At 34.0% G+C, this 12,597-nt stretch overlaps 2 long non-coding RNA genes across 2 annotated transcripts; both read right to left on the bottom strand.

The window, feature by feature from the left end:
- Positions 1-10,425: 10,425 nt before the first annotated feature.
- On the bottom strand, positions 10,426-11,247 carry LOC130944008 (uncharacterized). Its single transcript, XR_009071948.1, has 3 exons — positions 11,203-11,247; positions 10,594-10,659; positions 10,426-10,510 (listed from the first exon to the last, which is right to left on the bottom strand). It is a non-coding gene; the product is annotated as an uncharacterized LOC130944008 (long non-coding RNA).
- An 83-nt stretch (positions 11,248-11,330) lies between these two features.
- On the bottom strand, positions 11,331-11,665 carry LOC130944144 (uncharacterized). Its single transcript, XR_009071975.1, has 3 exons — positions 11,627-11,665; positions 11,480-11,548; positions 11,331-11,404 (listed from the first exon to the last, which is right to left on the bottom strand). It is a non-coding gene; the product is annotated as an uncharacterized LOC130944144 (long non-coding RNA).
- Positions 11,666-12,597: the final 932 nt, after the last annotated feature.

The raw sequence follows: 12,597 nt of genomic DNA on the forward strand, positions 1-12,597 counted from the left end.
GTGTCAAGTTGGCACTTAACTACAAGCTGATGTGGACACACAATAAATTCAATTTAAATTGGTATCCCAAATTTAGTTAAAATACCTAAATTAATCTATTCACACTATAAAATTCTAACCCTCAAATATTTATGTTCGTCATTTGTTTTAATACGTTCTTTCTCTCCTTTTTTGGTGTTCTTCTCCATCTCATTTTCTATTATTTTTTCCCTCTTTTTTATGTGAAGCATGATGAGTTGTAGTGATAAAAGTCAAGCAAATTTAAACATGAACAAGATATGTGAGAATAAAAGAAAGGCAGAGATAAAATAAAAGGAGGCAGACAAAAGATGGAAGAGAGAAAATAATAGATAGTTAAGGATCGTAGTTTTTATAAAAAACTATTTTATAGTATGCTCTCTAAGTTAGGAAACTATATAAAGGAGTGAAATCAAAATGTATTCAATTTAATTAAAATCAAAGGAATTCACATCCATAACAATTATTCATTTTCTTTTTTTTCTCTTTAATAATTATATAGCGAGTATATTATTGTGAGTAATATTTAATTTTATATTACTTTTTATCTATTAGAAGTAAAAAATCCACTGTAGACTCAACAGGATATTTTAAATCAAAGTATTGGAACAAACTTTATCAAAACTTTTAAATATTCCTATACTTGCTCTTTTAATTGTCTTTATTAAAACTATGTTAGTAATACCAACATTTGGGTGGAGTAATTTGACATTTTATGGTTTTGTTCATGTTCGTTACTATTGGTTGGTTATTTGTTGGTTCCCTTTGAAAATTTGAGTAGTAATTAGTTTTCTCAAATTTGAGAAGCAGCTAATCAAAAGAGTTGTGATCATTTTTGACCCTGTTGAATTATTTTTTTTAAATAAATACTAGTGTTTATATATGTATATATAATACTAGCATCACCACCATAGAATAATTAGTAGCTAGAAGAGGTTCAAACCTGCTTTCCAATCTTTTTTTATAAATATTTCACTAATAAAATATAATATTATATTGCAGAGGTAAATTTTGAATGTAAATAAGAAGAGTTTGTGAGAGAAAAATGGATTTAAGTAATGAGATAGAAATGCAGCAAGTTTTTTATTTGGCTACGACAAACAGAAGCTCTGGTTCCTTAAGCACATACCTATCTCCATTGTTCTTAAATTGAGACTTCCTCAACGCAAACCCTTGCCACTCTTGACATAGTATCTTTTCTCAAGAACCAGCGTGATAAGATATGCATCCTCTCAATCGACGGTGGCGCGCGTCATGCGCAGAATCCTCGCCGGTAAAGCCCCAGCCTACCTTGAATATTCTCTCAAGAAGAAGTCTAAAGACACCAACGCCACAATCGCCAATTACTTCGATGTTGCCACTGGTGCTGGTGTCCGAGAAATGTTTACTGCTATGTTATTTGCCACCAAAGACCACAAACATCCGATTTTTGCCGTCGAAGCACTTGGAGGCTGCTGGCCAAGTAAGGTTAACAAGAGGATCATTTGGAATTTGTTTATTTGAAGAAGAGAGAAATTCAGTTTGAAATGGCGTCGTTTTATTGCAATTAGATGTTAGACTTAAACGATGTTATTTAGTAAATTATCAAATTGGTACTTAACTGTACATATCAGTAATGTTAAAATGGTTAATGACATTTGAACTAACAAAAATTCGTATTTTTGAGAGTGAAAAATATATTTAGTATTTTAAAAAGTGAGAAATTAAAGTGAATTAAAAATTTTAAAGACCATTTAGAACATTATTTCAATAATTAACTTGAGGAAGATATGAAAATTATAAATATATAAACGCCCCCATGGAGCATACATCAATATAGAAAAATTACATAGGTAGCTCTTTCTTAACATTTATGAAATTATTACAACATGAAAAATAAGGGTTTAAATTTTATTTCTTTTTTCTTTTGTTAAGATGTTATGAAATTAAAAGATTAAGATAGCTGAAATTATAATAACATTAAGTCATGTGTCACCCATGATTTATGTATCCCAACCTCTTTTTGTCGATAATAACGTTAAGTCAAATGATGGTTGATAATAAATATATTGTAAAGTGACTACATGGAGATATGGATACAAATTAAGAGTTAAGATTTTTAAGAAATAAGACAAGAAATATAAAACATATATTCTAGAATACAAATGTGAAGTTTAAATGAGAAAGTAAATACAAGTTAAAAAAAGAATGGAAATCGAAGGCAATAATTGAGGACCATAGATGGATAAAGTGGAGAAAGTGAGTACATTGGCTTCTCATGCAACACAGGTGATAGAAGTACACAACAAAAATCTAATTCAACATATTACATTTGAGGAATGTTTTGATTCTGTATATATTGTTTACTTGATTATTAGTTTATGTTTATGGTCTCATCTATGTTCTTGAGGCTGATTTTGGTCCTTGATGGCAATGTTAAAGGAGATTAAATTTAATCACTTGACATTAGTATTCGGTACTCTCTAAAAAAGTTGAGTTGTTCACTACTGATCTAAAAAAACCTCCTTTTGTCGAATCTAATTTTTTGGTCGCAGAAATTAAGCCTACTTCTATATTTTTCTCTTGTTACACTAAATATATATTTAATTAACAAAAAATATTAAATAACTGTTAAAATTTATTATTTTTTATTATAATATTTTTAATTATTAATATAATTTTTTTAGTTTAGTAATCTAATATAATATATATTTTAGTTTATATTTTTAAATATTAATAGCGAACTGTTCGTCAAAAAAATAAATTCTGATAGATATAATATTTTTCTATAATAGGCCAATTTTTAAAATTATCTTTACTAAACTAAGTAAATAATTTAAAATAATAAAAAAATCAAACTAAAATTACGTATAACTAATAAAATATTTTTTGTGGACATATTTATAAATATTTTTAATTTTTAAAAAATAATTTAATTTTGATATGCATCTCGATATATAATATTATAAAAAAATTAAAATATTATAAAAAATAAAATAAAATTAATAAAATAATTTTTTTAAGTCCCTAAATTTGTGCCGGTGCTACTATAAATAACAAATCTATTTCAATTGTAAATAATTTTATTTTAACATATAAAGATAAAAATTAACGATAAATAATTATTTCATATTTTAGAATAATTAACTATAAAAAATCAATTAGTAATTAATTTATCAAGTATCAATGCAACATATTGAAAATTAAAATTGAGAATATCATGTTTTATTTAATACATGCAAAAATAGAATAAGTATTTAAAAAATAAATTAAAACTAATAATTACAATTGATTAAAAATATCAATTAAATTAATTAATTAATATTTACTAATTTATTAGTAATTTGTATATTCCACACATCTGAACAAATTCTAATAATAACATCACAATCTAGTCTACATATATAACAACACTAAATCTATAAAAGTATCCTAACTATAATTACATCTTCAATCTCTTAAAAGAGAAAAAGAATCAAAGCTAACCTCAAAGTCAATCGCTCCCACAATGTGCTGAGTAGTGTTCAAGCGATTAATGTCTCTGTCCCATGTGTCCGTGTGTGTCAATTTTTGAGTATTTTACAAATATCAAGAGAAATGTTTGAGAAAGAGAAAAATGAAGGAAATGGAGGAGGAAAGGGACCAGAGGGGAACTGTGAACGAGTTTCTTACCATTTTAATCTTTCAAATTAAAAATTTACTATACTGATCACGAAATTCAGCTCCAAGCACTATATTGGTCCTTGAGCCCTTTTTGGTATTGAATCAACGAATGAAATGATGAGTTAACTCTAATTTTTCTCGCTAGACACATGGTTAAATGAAATCGTTTTGTTTTGACGCTTAAACAACACACCAAAAAGGTGATTTTGAAAAATGAATGGAGATAAACGATTTGCACATCATATAAATTCTTATTCGTCTTCTCATTTTTACCTTGTTTAAGGGCCAAAACAAAATGCCGTCGTTTAGTTCTGTATTTAGCGTAATAATTTAGGAGCAACTTAGCATTTCGTTCACTAATTCAGTACTAGAAAGGGTTCAAAAACTAATATGATGTCCAAAAAGTTGATCTTAAGAACTAATATAGTAAATTTTGAATCTAAAAGAGTAAAATGATAAAAATCATAAATTTGAGGAACCATTTTAAAAATTTAATCGGTATTTAAATAAATTTTTTTGTAAAAATTTTACAGGTCCATAGAAAAGATACTTTAATTTTCGCCTCGTCTCTATTTATTTGCAGAAGGAGTCTCTATTTTTATAAAAATTTTGCGAGTCCATTAATTTTTTCGTCGCGGATATAGATTTTCTGGATATCCCTAGGTAAAACATTCATGTTTAAAACTCTGTTAATAAAACAAGAGGAATATATATATATATATATATATATATATATTCAACAACTGAAAACACGGCGAATTTAAAAATAATTTTATTATCGAAATAATAATTTGCGTTGCATATTTTAATATTGCAAAAATAAGAAATTAAGTATTTTGCTTATTGGAAAAGCTCTGCATACAAGCCATTAGGGCTTGTATGCTTTACAAGCTCATTAAACAATAAAATCAAAATACGCGCTACTCCACGTACGTTGATTACACGCGCTATATAACATGCCGCGTATATCTAACTACCAAATTTAAAATATTTGTTTTCTTCTTCGTTTTCGTTATTTTGAGATTTGGTTGTTCTTCTTCTCGCGCGTCTTCCCTCCTTCTTCTCCATCGTTCTTTTCCTCTCGTTTTCTCACTGGTATGTTCTTCATTTACGTTATCTTTTTCCTTTTCTGTAATTCGAGCTTCGTTTTCTATTTTGATTTGTTGTTTTCTGAAATCAAAGTTTGAACTCGTTTTGAAGATAATGGATCATTCAACCTCAGATTGTCAGCTGAATCCAGGCGAAGTGGATTATGAATTTGAATCTAACGAAGTTCCTGAGGTTTGATTTACATAGGATTAGTATAAATTTTCTTTCAGTAATTTGTATAGCATTGTGTACTTGAAAAATTGCTGAACATTGATTGTGAAAGTAAGACGTCAATGTATTAGTTATGATTAATTACCTGGAATTTATAGCAGACGCTCGGGTGTAGATCAATTCTTCTTTGGGTGTATTTTAGCTAGAAGTGTGGGTGTATCTACACTTTACTGGTTTTTTGTTATTTTAATTGAGTTGTTGTTGTTCAGGTGTATTATATCAGACATGATTGGGTGTTTTTTTAGTTTTTGATATGGTGTATTCTGCAGCCTGTGTATTTACAGTTTATGGCTTTAAAGGTCATTCTGTTGTTAAGTTGTTGCGGCTCGGGTGTATCATATTAGACATAATTGGGTGTATTTGAATCATATCTATGGGTGTATTTACAGTTCTGACACGGTGTATTGTGTAGCCTCTCTCGGTTGTTGATGACGAGCTTGTTCCGAAGGTCGGAATGACCTTTACCACCCTTGAAGATGCTGGAAAATTTTACAGGGACTACGCCAAGGCTGCAGGTTTCTCTACAAGAGTTCGGTGCACAAATAGGAAGGGAAACAAGATTAAGAATCAACTGATTACATGTAGCAGAGAGGGAAAATGGAAATCTAAAATATCTCCGACCGAGAAGACCAATCCGACAGCCGGTCTAAACTGTCCTGCAAGAATTTATATGCACACATTGAAGGATGTCAGTGCTTGGATCATTTCAAAAGTTGTGCTGGATCATTCACACCCCTGCTGTCCAAGCAAAGCAGAGATGCTCAAACAGCACAGGGAACTAAGCATGTCCATTCGTCGTACGATAGAGAATAACGAGGAGGCCGGTATCAGACCAAGCAAAACCTACCAATCATTTGTTGCGGCTGCCGGGGGTCACCGCGAGTTAAACTTTATCGAAAAGGACGTGAGGAATTACATTACCAGGGAAGTGCAAAATGTTTCCGAACAAGAAGATGCAAAGGAATTCGGGAAATATTTCTTAAGAATGAAAGAGAAGAATCCGAATTTATTTTTTGAGCTCGAACTCGAGGAGGATCAATCGATTAAGCTGGCTTTTTGGGCCGATGCAAGAAGCAGAGCCGCCTTTGAGTATTTCGGAGACGTCATTTCATTCGATACCACCTACAATACAAACAGGTAACAAACTGTCCCTGTTTATGATGCTAAATTAATTTATTTTTACGAATCCGCAGCAGAGGTGTATATTGGCTGTTTCATTGGGTCTATTTCGAAGCATTTGTTGGGGTGTACCTAATGATTTTGCATTCTGGACCATGTTAATTTGTTTCAGGTATAATTTGGTCTGTGGTTCTTTTGTCGGGGTGAATCACCACGGTCAGTCAACACTTCTCGGATGCTCTTTGATGAAGAACGAAGAAATTGAATCATTCAAATGGTTATTTCAATGCTGGCTTCGTTGCATGGGAGGAAACGCTCCGAAAGGGTTTCTCACCGATCAGTGCGCATCAATGAAAAGGGCTTTAGAGGCCTGTATGCCAACAACAGTTCACCGCTGGTGTATTTGGCACATCATGAAGAAGATTCCAAGCAAATTAAACGGGTACAAGGGACATGCTGATATCGAACAAGAAATGAGCCATGTTGTTTGGAACTCTCATAGCAAAGACTCATTCGATAGGAATTGGAACGATTTTCTGCTAAATTTTGGTCTTGCGGACAACAAGTGGCTTTCAGGTAATGTGTTTTTAAAATCTGCAGCAGAGGTGTAAATTGTATGTTCTTTCGGGTGTATTTTACAGTCTGTGTTTGGGTGTATTATGCAGATCTGTATGAAGACCGTCACATATGGGTTCCTATCTATCTGGATCACCACTTCTGGGCAGGGATGAGAAGCACACAAAGGAGCGAGAGCATGCATTCATTTTTTAACAAGTACATCACTCGGAATAGCTCGCTTATTCAGTTTATCAAACAATACGATAATTGCCTCGGAAGCAGGGAGCAAGCAGAGAGAGAATCAGACGCTGCAGATTTTCATACGGTCATACCGTGTGTAACCAAATCCTCCATTGAAGCTCAGTTTCAAGATGCGTACACTCATGCAAAGTTTAGGGAAGTCCAAGCGCAATTCAGAGGAAAGGCGAATTGCATCACCAGATTAAAGAATTCCGCTCTAGGCTATTCAATATACGAAGTCGGAGAACAAGTTTCCAGCTCAATATTCAACAAGTTCGCTGTTACCTACGACTCAGTTGCAGCTGAGGTAAAATGCCAATGCTTATTATTCGAGTCGAGAGGGATACTGTGCCGTCACGCACTAAGCGTGTTAAGCTTCGAACAAGTAAGCCAAGTGTCCCCTAGATATATACTGGAACGATGGAGCAAGAAGGTAAAGAGGCGACACACACACATCAAGAGCAGCCACGACGAGCCACTAATGGAGCCAAGAAGCAAGAGGTTCGACCAATTAGTTTTTCATTCGCAAAATATTTGCGAATTTACCTCCGAATCGGAGGAGCTGACTGCAATTCTACACCGTGCGTACGATAACGTCATGGCCGAGATGGAAGCATTAAAAGCCAAAAGGAAGGGGAGATCTTCTTTATCCCACGAAGACGCCAACTTGGAATCCGTTAACGAGCTTCAAAGCCCGCCAAGGATTCGAACAAGAGGACGTCCAAAAAACAGGCTAGGTTCAAAGCTAGAGAAACAGATTGCAAATGCCACAAAGAAGAAGAAGACGAAAGTTTTAAGCGAGGTACAAGGAAATGTTCTTTAAATTTGTGGCAATTGAGTTTATTTTTCTCGTTAATAGTTTAGCTAATGTGTGAGTGTTATATTCAGATAAACGTGTTTGATGCTGCATCAGCGGCGCATTCAAATTCCAACCAATATCAAGGACACGTTATGAATTATCAGCTCAGGGTACCAGCAGCAGGGGATAACTCTTTGGGTGTATAGTTTTATAGAATATGGGTGTAAAAGCACTGTTTCTTTTGGGTGTATTTTTGTTAATTCAAAATTTACATATAGACACATATATAGATACATATAGAACAAAAGCTGTAAAAATTCGCAGGTTATGGGTGTATATTTCATTTGATATTTTTCTTCATATTTTAGTACATGTAATTCATACATTTTGAGTATAGCGCAGACAGTTGGGTGTATAGTTTATGCAATCTTGGGTGTATTATTAGACTTGCGTTGGGTGTAACAGTTTATAATTTGCGTTTACCACCTGTAATACAGTTTTTAAATACATCACAGACAGTTTACCAGCATAGATAGTTTAACTATGGGAAAAAATATACATGGAATAGAAGTTGTTGATAATTGGCAAATATTTACATCATTTGTTTAATTTACAAACTACGCAACAGTTGGATTACCCAGTTTCTATATCAGCAGAATTAATCTGACAAAACGGACTCAATAATACAGAGGATGGCTTCGACAGCCTTATAGCACTACTCTCTCTAATTGCCCGATCTCTCTGTTTATTCATCTCACTGAATAGTATCCGGGAAGCATACTCCACTCTATAGTGGTCCACCTCTTCCTACAATTAAAAAGTATATTCTGTTTAAACAGCAATATTAATTCAGTAAAGTAATACAGAGTTATATAGTTCTAAAGACAGTTACCTGTGGCCAATTATCCCATTCATACTTCCCCTTTTTTATGTTTTCCGGCTCAATTAACTCAAGCCACTTCATAACGTAGATAGTACAGTCATAGCTGAAAACGAAGAAAATAAATTACAAATCTCATTTAGGAAAGTTAAATGTTCAGAGTCACAAATTTATACCTTGTTTTTTGGCCTGATATTTTAACATATGATGCTTTAATTTCCTTTTCCTTCTCGCCTTTCTCCAGAGGTTTCCCGCCGGCATATGTTATCAATCTTGAAAATACATATCCCTTAAATACCAAAACAAATCATTAATACACCCGAATGAATGCACAGGATACACCCAACTGAATATAGAATATACACCCAACACAACCTTCGAAATAGACCTATCTATTAAAGTAAAGAAGACAGAGGCAACTTACAGTGAATTTATTAATGTCCTTTCTCTCATCGCTTGGAGCTTTTTTGTGTAGCGGGTCAAGTATTTGACATTTCTGCTTTGTTGTATTTATTAGCCATAACCACCAATGTCCCGAGTGGCAAACAGGAGCAAAAATCTGAAGGATTGCCACATTTCAACAGTGTGTTATTTTATTTGGCATATAAGTAAATAAATAAGCGTACTAACAAATTTAGCAAACGAAAACTTACATATGGATGCGAACTTAATTTTTTTCTATCTATGAAGTGAATGAAACTCGGGTAGGCTTCCACCCTGAATTCCTTTTTCGTTTTCGGGGATATGAATTCCCCCTTTGGGTGATCCGAAAGTGCCATGCTTTGCAAGAATTGCGAAACAAGAAATGAAATACTGAAAATACACAACTTACACCCAATCGAACCCAAAAAATACACCCAAATTAATGCAGAAAATACACCCAAAGTTCGTAGAAGTAACACTTACCACAATATCGGGGGGGAGACAGTATATTTGTTCCTGAAACCTCTTTTCATTTTTCTGGTTTAGGATGAGGCAGATGGCAGATACAATCTAGAAATATATGCCGAAATCAATTTTACATTAATAAACATTGCAGTTTACTTTGGTGTAAAAACATTAATGTTAGTCTAATATTACCTGAGATTCTATATCACTTTTTGCCTGGAGGGATGCAAGGTGCGATATGATCAAAATGTATTCTCCTTTGCCAATCAGAGTGCAAATCTCCTCATACTCGTCAGTATTGCCATTTGCGTCTTCCTTCAGTCTCGTCCCCCAGATGTAGCACTTTTGTTTCATATCATCTGTAATTTGATTTATTCCCCCTGGAGTTTCAAACTTTGCAAAACTTTCTCCCCCAGTCTCCCTCTGAATTTGTGGACTTTCGTTTGTTCCCTTCGCCGCATTGCTTGCTAATTTTTGGACCAAATTGTCTAATTGTTCTAGCATACTTGCAGTTTCTGGAGATTTTTCCCTTTCTGTCTCCTGCGTTGACGCCCCCTCCTGGCTTGAATCAGTCAGTCCAAGGCTGAATGATGGCATCCCTGAATCTGTTTTAGGAACATAGGTTGCTGTCCGTGCCATCATCAACAGCGCAGCAGCGTCTTCTGCGGCTGGATGACTGCGTCATGATGTATAAGAATAAGAGTAAGAATAATAATATACGGATGATAAGCAAAGATTGATTTTAGTCTGATGAACTTACATTTTAGTTGGAGCTGGGAGAAGCGTGGGTGTGGTTTCTTGAAGTTGTTTGGGGGATTCAGGAGTGCTGCACAGTTACACAAAATTAATCATGGCGTAAAAAAAAATTGATCAGGAACAATATACACCCAAACTGTTAGCAAATATACACCCAAACCCTAAACAAATATACACCCAATACTATTTCTTACGTTTCTGTAGTCCCTTCAATCCGTAGCATAGGGGTTGGTTCGAAATCTGTCTCAGGGGTTGTTTGGGATGCCGGCACAAAAACCTGGATCGGGACTCTAAACAAGAAGAAAAATGAAAGGTTAACAACGCCTTTGAAAATAATAAGGTTATAAGGTTGAAATATTCTTGGAAAACTCACATTGCAAGCGCTTCCGACGGTGTTTGTTCCCTCACAACCATCATATTCGAGTCAGTCGGACTCAACCTAAAATAACCCAAAAAAGGTAAAAAATACACCCGAACAATTCAAAAAGAAGACAAGCTTTGTTTTTTGAGAACTTACATAGTTGCAGTTTTTGCTTTTTTTTGCTGCCTTTTTTTTCTTGAATAAAATAATAAAGGGCTTTTTTTTCTAAAAAAAATATATACAGAATTAGAAGTAGAAGGTAATAGAAGAACAAAAGTAACGATTATTTAAAAGAGAAATTACATGCTCTGTGATGGCTGGTTTACGCTACTCTGTTCTGTGCGTTCTTGAGAGGAAGGATCATCACTTCCCAAGTTCACAGCCGGTAGTCTAAACATATTTCATGTTATTCAGACCAAATAAGATACAGGTATAAAATACACCCAAATGAATGCACAAGATACAACCAACCGAATGGACAATATACACCCAACAAAATAAATGAAATATCCCTAGTAAACAACATACACCCAACTTGATCCACAAAATAAACCCAAATGGTTCCACAAAATACATCCAAATCATGATAACAAGATTTTATTAAATAATAAAGCTTCTTACGTTTCAGAGGACACATAGCGACCTTCTGTCGATCGCAGGTCAGCTTGGTTCTCCCTGTGAAACAAGATACAATTATTAGCAAACAAAACACACCAAAATCTCAAATACACAGCCCCGCAAGACATACCCCTCTGCAGCAGATTTATCAACGTTTCCCCTTAGCCATTCATCGATTTCGTCACTTGATATTTCATATCTCTCACTACATTCATAAAATAAGATGTTAACAAAAATAATTACGATGATAGACCGTAATATAGCTTACGAGGTACTGTACCCGTCAAAGTATTGATCTTCTTCAGGAGGTGAATCCTCCACAACAACTTTTTTCTTTTCTTGTTGTGTTCTGGGTGGAAAAAAAAGAATACCAATCAGAAATAAAAAATTAATTTTATCACAAAATATTAATGAAAGAAGTGCTTACTCTTTTGGTGTTGTTTTTGTTTTTTTCTTTTTCTTCTCCTTCTCTGCAGGTGATGATTCTTCGCTCCTATAAGTTAATAATAGACACTTCAATTAATACATGAAATCTTTATAATGAAGCCAAAAGAAAGGAGTAATAATTTCAGGACATTACTCATCACTTGGTTCAGATTCAGATTCTGAATCAGAATCTGACTCCTCTTGCCTCTGCTTTCTTTTTCTGGAGTCCATTCTGGAAGGCAAACAATCATAATTTAGAAAATACTAAAAATACACCCAAATGAATTCACGAGATACACCCAACTGAATATTAAATATACACCCAATGCAGCAAACGAAACACACGCTGCTTAATAAACTACATACACCCAACGTGATCAAACAAAATACACCCAACTCGAAAAAGAAATTACACCCAAGTATGGTTCTTACTTTTTCCCCTTTTTGCTGGGGTGTTTTCTTCCTGAATCCTCTGAGTCTTCTTGAGCCTCAGACTCAGAGGTAGAAGTGTCACTGTCAGTAGTTTTTGCCTCCGAAGACGAAGTTGGACTCGCCTTCCTTTTTTTTGTTTTTTTAATTTCTTGTTTTTTTTTCTTTTTTTTCTTTTTTTTTTCATTTTTTCTCTTATCTCTGCTATCTTCAGAATCCCCTGAAACATGAGATATTTTAGTTAGCAGCATTCAGGTAAATAAAATACACCCAACTTATTATGTTTACTTACCAAAATTTCCTGTCTTTCTGCAGACATTCTTTCCACCAACTGCTCCTTAGTCCAGTTGGCAATCCAGGGCTTTGGTGGTCTTTGAGTCCTGTTCTTGCCTTTGTTTTTTGAAAGATGAAAGTAGATTATCATGAGGGCAAAGAGGCAGCCATTAATTGATTTCTTCTTCTTCTCCTGGTAGTCTGTGATGCCCTTGACCATGAAGGTCAAAACATGCCCCCCCCAGTTTCTCTCCGATATGCCGTCCATCT

This window comes from Arachis stenosperma, chromosome 8 (genome assembly GCF_014773155.1).
Source record: "Arachis stenosperma cultivar V10309 chromosome 8, arast.V10309.gnm1.PFL2, whole genome shotgun sequence".
Taxonomy (NCBI): Eukaryota; Viridiplantae; Streptophyta; class Magnoliopsida; order Fabales; family Fabaceae; genus Arachis; species Arachis stenosperma.